We start from the raw sequence: 4,786 nt of genomic DNA, 5'->3' as shown, positions 1-4,786 counted from the left end.
CACACTCAACAGCGTTGAGACCCTTATAGTCTACGCAGAGACGAAGAGACCCATCTTTTTTTTCTTTGAACAACACAGGGGCTCCCACGGTAGACTTGGCTCGTTCAATAAACTCCCTCACTAGGTTTTTATTCACGTATCGTTGCATCTCCTCCATTTCGAGGGGGGACATAGCATACATTCTCGGTCGTGGGAGTTTGGCTCCCGGCAACAGTTCGATTGAACAATCATTGGGTCTGTGAGGGGGCAGGGTATCACATTCTTTCTCACTGAATGCTTCCGCCAGGTCCCGGTACTCACTGGGGATGATTAGCCCGCCTGGTGGCGGTGAGGCAGCCATGTGCGCTCGCTCATTTGGTGGCCTAAAGTGTCCTGCAATGTCGGTTGAATCAGAGGGAGGTTTAGGCCCTATAGGTAGTCTCGCAGTTCTCATTCCTTTCTCCCACCAGATAAACGGCTTCCATTTGTCCAACCAGGCTAATCCTAGGATCACAGCCTCAGTCATTTTTGGGGCCACCAGGAAGCGAATAAACTCCCGGTGCTCACCTATTTCTAGGCGTAGGGGTTCAGTTAATTGCGTGACTAAGGTCCCTCCCATCAGGGAGCCATCGGCTTGCTCAAACCTCACGGGTTTGGAGAGCTGTTTCACCTGTTGGCCCATTTTCAGGGCAAATGGCAGGCTAATGACGCACTGGGAGCATCCAGAATTGATTACCACATTTAAGTCTATTTGTGCCCCCGACTTAGGGATTATAAGTTTGGCAGGCAGTGAAAAAGGCGGGATGTGTCGACTCACCATCGGGTCGTTCTCTCCTTCGTCCTCACTGTCAAAGGAGGGTAGAGCGGGGGCAGGTCCACCCAGAGTCCCGGCGTCCTCCTGTGTGGGGGATGTGACCTGGCAACAGGTTCCTGCGTGATCCGATTGGATTTCTCTCTCGTTAGCCGCTAGGCAGGTTTCTTTCTCGCTGCTGGTCCCAGTCTGCTCTGTTGTTGGGGGTAGGGGACTGGACAGTTTGCTGCTCGATGTCCCTCCTGTCCGCACCAGAAACACTTAATTGATGGGCCTGCAGGTGGCCTGGGTCTTTCAGCCATCGCAGTAATTGGAGGTTTTCATGGGGGTGATTGCCGTTCGGGTTGCTCTGGCTTCGTCTCGGATTCAGGTGAGGGAGGATTCTTATAGCGGGCGAGCTGAACGTCTAGCCTCACCGCTGTCTGGTACCATTCTTGCAGCTGATCAGGTACTGCTCGATAGATGCAGGCCTGAGAGAGGTGATCGTCTAATCCCACAATGAAGTGATGGATTAGGGATTGCTCAGGCCACCCGTGTATCCGACCTGCTATCTTGCGAAACTCTCATACGTACTCCAGGGCAGGCCTGCCGGCTTGTTTTATTTTGTGGATTTGTTCTCCTGCTTTGAGGCCAATGGATGGGTCCTCAAATCTTGCTCTCAGCCCTAGGAGGAAGAGGTGGGGGTCCTCCAATTCGGGGGCTTGCTCATTATATAAATTGTTCAGCCATTTGGATGCTTCTCCCTCTAGGCTGGACGCAATCACATCGACCACAGCGCCTGGGTCTGGGTAGAGATAGGCCCAGCGGTTCAAATGAGAGCGCACTTGGTTGAGGAACAAAATCAGCTTTTCTGGGTCCCCATCGAAGGTTGCTCTGAAAGGTGGAGAAAACAATGGCTGCTGGGCCCCCCACTGTGGCTGTTGCACCCCCAGTTGCAGCTGGTCCCATCCTGACTACTGCTGCATGCCCAGGGGTTGCACGTTCAGGGGCTGTGGCCATGCCCCCTGCTGCTGTAGGCCCCTCAGCAGTTTCTGTATGTTTGGGGGTGGTGACCAATCTCCTTGCTGTGGTCGTCCTCCCACCAGCTGCTGATCTCCTGACTTCTGCACCACCCCAAGCTGTTGCAAGGCCTCTATTACCTGTGGCAAGCTCAGAGGCTGCTGACCATCCACCTGCGAGGGATGCCAAACTCCCCATTGCTGCAGAGGCCTCAGACTGTAGGGCTGGAGGCCCTGGCAGGGGAACACAGGGTCTGGAAGGCTGTCTGATCTGCAATGGAGGGGCTGTAGGCTCCTCTCAGCAGGAGTTGATTTCTGCTTCTCATCTCTAGCTTTTCAAATCTTTCTAGTGACTCACCCGAACCTTCAGTGACAGATGATCTGGTAGCTCTCCACCGGTCTGCTTTTGAAGCCTTTGAAGGTGGCAAGGCAGTCTCGAGGCATCTGGAGTCTCCGCTGGGCTGGGCCCAGGCTGACGGCCAGATCAGCTCTCCTAGCTGCTTGGGTTCTACCTCCATCTGCCAAAACTCATCCTCCCACAGCATGCTGTCTGTTGCTTCCTCCTCTGGGGTATCAGCAGCTGCCGGGTCACCGTCTTCAAGCAGGTTCTCTTTTCCCATGATGAAATTTTCTCCTGAATCTTTGCCAGCTTCTCTCAAGCCTAGAGACAGCGGCTGGAGTTCAGGACTCCAGATAGTTTGAAAAGAAAGTAGATCTTGGCATGATGTCAAGGTTCCGACTAACAAAACACTTCAAAGAACTTTCAGGCATTGTTTATCCTAAAAAGTATTTAATCGTGAAACAAAGTGTCGGCACAGCATGGTGGATGCCAAGATCTGAATTCCCCTCCCCTGAGCACATAATATTCAAGCATAATTCCCTCCTCCAATTAGCAGTCATTAATCACGTTCTCCTATCAGTTTGAAGGGCAAAGTTTCCCTTCCATTCTGTAGCCCACGGTTTCTTATCTTAACTAATCCCCACACACATTCTTTCTCCTCCCCTCCCAGCATCATCTAATTTAACTCTAAAAGTACCACACAGCTTATACAGAGAGTGGCTGCCTCTTCACATTTTGTCAAAGCAAGAACATCCAATGTTAGCAGCGTTGACAGACTGTTTGTAGTTACGATGCCCCCTTTAAAGTTACTTATGACCCAGTTTCAGAGTTCTGACATCAACCCCCCCCCCGTCACAGTTTGGGCACTTGGCAACTGGCCCACATTTATGGCCAATTGCAGCACCCTGCTGACATGTGGCCACGATTTGTGACAATTTCAGTGGAAACCAGTGTTTAGTTCTTGTTTCCAGCAAAAATCAGCCCATAGCAAACAATGGGTTCACTTAACAACCGCCATGTTCACTTTTGACCATTGCAGTCACTTAATGACCGCTGCAAAAAAGGTCATAAAATTGGGTCCGGTCACATGGTGACCTGCTTTACTACTTTCATAACCTACGACCATAATTGCCAGGCTCAGTTACAGTTATTTGTCAAGGTTTACCTGTATTTATTCAGCATATAGACTTGTTTCATTCCTTTGCCAACCTGGAGCCAGTCTTTTTCATCATGTTCTATCCATGCTGTGGCTTCTTGACCTATACATTGGTTTCTCACATGAAGACAGTGAGATGTTCTGGGAATCCCAGAGCACATTCCACAGCTTTACATGGTCGACACAATCAAAGTCCTTTCTATAATCAATGAAGCACATACCGACTTCTTTTTGGTATTGTTTGGCTTTCTCTGGTCCAGCATGCATCAACAATAATGTCTCATGTTCCTTTGCCTTTTCTAAAGCCAGTTTGAACATCTGGCATCTCTTTTTTCCATGTACAGTAGAGCTCTAATGTGTGTTGGATATTCTAAGCATTATTTTGCTAACATGTGAAATTAAAGATATTGTATGATAGTGTGCACACTGTGTTAAGTATCTTTTTTGGTATTGTAATGTAGATTTAGCACTTCCAATCTGTTGGCTACCATGTCATTCTCCAATTTGCTGACATAGTTTAGTTGGAAACTTTACTGATTCCTATTCTCTTGCTTGCCATATTTCTGTAGCTATTCCATCAGTTCCTGTAGCCTTATGACTTAGTAATGACAGGAGTGCTGATCTCACTTTATCTTCTAGTACAGGGGTATCAAACTGCTGGCCCGCGGGCTGGTTGCATCATATGGAGGCCGCACCCACCCCAGCTCCAGCAATGCAAAAAAAGTCGTGATATGTCACGACGCGTCACGTGACGTGGCGAGTTTGACACCTGTGTTTAGCTGGAAACTTTACTGATTCCTATTCTCTTGCTTGCCATATTTCTGTAGCTAGAGGTCCTTGTAAGTAAGGAATAATTACTAAACTATCTTGGATGTTGTCAGGCCCAACACCAAAAATGACACAGTGACATCCAATCAAGTCCAATCCTTTATTTGTTTAACCTAATGAACAGAATCTTGCCAAACTAAAGCTGTAACCTAAACTACTAGATGTATCCTGAGAGTTTCTAGGATGTGGCTACCATGAACCTCTTGCCCCCTCCTGCATCCAACTCAGGACTGTGCAGTCTCTTAAACTGGGCCTCTTTCTGATGAGATTTACTGCCTCCTCCCTGGGAAAACTCTGTGTTGCCAAAACTCCTATCTACTAATTCTCCAGGTGCACATTCCATCACAGATGTTGACATCTCTACTGTACAATATTTCAGTATATTCTTTCTATCTTTCTTTGATCCCCTTTGAACTTGTTACTGTTGTTTGCTTTTCTTTAACTTACCATACTAAGGTTGGAATCTCCTTCTAAGTTTATTTATTTATTTATTTATTTATTTAATTAAATTTATATCCCGCCCTTCTCCTTGCGGACTCAGGGCGGCTAACAATCAGATAAAAATACAAAAATAACATTACAGGTTAAAATTAATTAAAAGGGAAATATTTGAATTTGATCCAATTAAGATAAATTTAAAACCCCCTCTAAAAATTCCCCTAGGCCAGTCCCGC

Source organism: Protobothrops mucrosquamatus, unplaced genomic scaffold (genome assembly GCF_001527695.2).
Source record: "Protobothrops mucrosquamatus isolate PMUCROS unplaced genomic scaffold, P.Mucros_1.0 scaffold1113, whole genome shotgun sequence".
NCBI classification, from domain to species: domain Eukaryota; kingdom Metazoa; phylum Chordata; class Lepidosauria; order Squamata; family Viperidae; genus Protobothrops; species Protobothrops mucrosquamatus.
This window is presented reverse-complemented; position numbering follows the sequence as displayed.